Source organism: Carlito syrichta, unplaced genomic scaffold (assembly GCF_000164805.1).
Source record: "Carlito syrichta isolate Samal-C Ts95f unplaced genomic scaffold, Tarsius_syrichta-2.0.1 Scaffold301698, whole genome shotgun sequence".
Classification (NCBI taxonomy): Eukaryota; Metazoa; Chordata; class Mammalia; order Primates; family Tarsiidae; genus Carlito; species Carlito syrichta.
In genome coordinates this window covers 170085-172707 of record NW_007245794.1, presented here as the reverse complement: position 1 = coordinate 172707, position 2623 = coordinate 170085, and the positions used below count along the sequence as shown (strand labels likewise).

The 2623-nt window shown below is 58.1% G+C and overlaps 1 protein-coding gene across 1 annotated transcript in view; it reads left to right on the top strand.

Moving 5' to 3' along the window:
* Positions 1–2623, top strand: part of IPPK (inositol-pentakisphosphate 2-kinase) — a 48552-nt gene that overhangs the window by 42276 nt on the left and 3653 nt on the right. The window lies entirely within an intron of this gene.

Sequence of the window (2623 nt, the reverse complement as noted above, 5' to 3'; positions counted from 1 at the left end):
GCCCTTCGTCCTCGCGGCCGCCGCGCGTGCGTCTGGTCCCGCCAGCAGCTGGAGCCCGTGTGCCGGCGTCTCTGCCGCGAGCTTCTGCTCTCCAGTTGCAGCCTTTTTAAGCAGTAGAGTCGAGCCGGGCTCGGTGGCCCAGCCTGTGCGCCCGTGCTTTGGGGGCGGCGGTGAGGGCATGGCCTGCCCGCCCGGGCAACTTGGCGAGCCCTCGGCGCCACACTCAACCCGAAAACCAGCCGGGCGCGGCCGCGCGCGCCTGGAGTTCCGGCTCCTCGGAAGGACCGCCGGAGCCGGCGGGTCGAGGCTGCGGGGCCGCGGGGGTACAGGCGGTACCGGCGGAGCCACCCGGCCCAGCCTGGAATTTGCCTTTTAAAGCGGTTTCCTTTGTTAAAGACAGAGTCTGCAGCCAGGCTCCTGGGCTCAAGCCGTCCTGCCTCAGCCTCATGAGTAGCCAGGATTAAGGCATGTGCCACCCTGCTCAGCTGACTAAAAAAATTCTCTTTTTGTAGACACAGGGTCTCCCCATGTTGCTTGCCCAAGCTGATCTTGAGCGCCTGACCTCAGGCGATCCTCCCACCTCAGCCTCCCAAAGCCCTAGGATTATAGGTAGGACCCACGGCACCCAGCCCTTTCAGGGTTTAGGTTTGCAACAAAATGGAGTCAGAGGCATAGAAATAACCATACACCTTCTTCTCCTGTTATGGTTTGTTTTTGCTGGTTTTTATTCGTGTCATTGCCTTGTGTCTGTGTAGTTTTGTGTGTGTGTCAGAAATCATTTTAGAAATAACTCGAGGCCTAGGATCATACGTATCTTCTTCCAGAAGGTTTTGTGTTTGCTTCTGTCAGAGGCCTGGGAAACACTAAGCAGCTGGAGTCATTCACGCCCAGTGTCTCTGAAGTGAAGCTGCAATTCCTGGTGGAGCCTGCCGAGTCTGGCCTCCTTTTAATCTCGGAAACGCAGTATTTGGGGTACTGACCCAAAGCGGGTTTATCATGGTTCTGTGCCTGTAGCCTTGGAGGTGGGTTACAGTAAGTGCCTCTCGGCAGAGCCTCCAAGACGCCCCAGCCCTTCCTTGGAAAAGCAACCCAAGTGCCTCTGTCCTCCCGGTTCCTGCAGCCTTCCCTGTCAGGCTAGCTCTGCCTTCGAGCAGATGTTTCTGATATCTCCTCCGGCTTTTGAAAGCTGGCCTCAGCAGTCGGGCTGGCGCAGATGACCCATTCCGCCTTATTCAAAGGGAAAGTCTAACCCCTTCGTTTCATGTCTGAAACACACACACACACACACACACAGGCGTTCCTGTGTCCTCGGGGGGTGGGTTCCAGGACGTCCTGTGGACACCGGAGTCTGGATTCTCAAGGTCCCCCGTTCGCCCTCGGTGTCTGAGTGTCGCCTCTGGAGTGTGGAGAGAGGGCCGACTCTGTGTGTGTAGCTTTGCCCGTCGAGGGAGTGGAAAGTATTTCATCGTTGCAGTGCGCGTTACTTTGATTTATAGTAAGATTGAACGTCTTTCTCTCTCTCTCTCTCTCTCTCACACACACACACACACACACACACACACACACTTTTTCTTAAGTCAATCTATTGGCCCTACTTCTAGGGATAGTTTTCCTTTTCCATCTCTAGCGTGTTATATCTTGATGCTGATAGTCTGTGTTGCAGATACTTTCTCCCAGTCTTCTACCTTCCGATCAGGTCTGCATCACACAAAAGCTTTTTGTTTTGCTTATTTTTGTTTCTAGGGGCTGGGTCTCACTAGGGTGCCGGTGATGGGCTTGAACTCCTGGCCCAGGTGACCCCGCCTCCGCCCACCTCCTGAGTAGCTGGGGCTCTAGTGTGTGCCTCCACGCCCAGGCAGAGCCTTTGGCTTTGTGGGTTTCCAGCCCTGAGTTCTTTGTGGCTTCTGCGTTTTGTGTTCTGGCTGGAAGGCTGGCAGGGCAATAAGGACACAGAGTCTGTACCTGCCTTTAGGTCTTCACTTCTCTCGGACTGGCTTTGTGTGTGCGGTGCGGGACTAGTTTCTCGGAGAGCCGAAGAGAGTGCTGGGACGGGGCTGCTGCATTCCTCGCCCGCAAGCCGTCTTCTCTTCTCGGGCTCCGAGGAAGGCCGCAGGCCTCATGCCAGCCTGGGCGTCGAGGCTCTCCCGCCCCTTCGCCCCGCTCCTGCCTTTGGGAAGGCCGTCTGGGGCTCCTCCCGATGATGCGGAGTTGAGGGGGTGGTTACAAGGGGGCCGTCATCGATACCGATGTTGAGGGCCAGGGACGACGTGCAGGCCCAGTTCCTCTTGTTGTAACTGGTTTTTGAAAGTGAGAGCGGTTCAGGCCGACTCGGTGGCGCACACCTGTGATCCCGCACTTTGGGCGGCGGAGCTGAGAGGACCGCCTGAGCCCAGAAGTTCGAGACCAGCCTGGGCAGCCGGGCGAGACCTCATCTCTCCAGCCAGTCAGAAGAATTAGCGGAGTGTGGTGGTGCACGCCTGTGGCTCCGGCGACTGCACGGCTGAGGCTGTGGAGGGCGCGAGCGAGAGCCGGACCCCCCACGCGGCAGTCGGCAAGCCAGAAAGCCGCAGGCGCTGCCCGATCCCACACGCCCCAACAGCCCGTGGCAGTCCAGAGGCGGCGG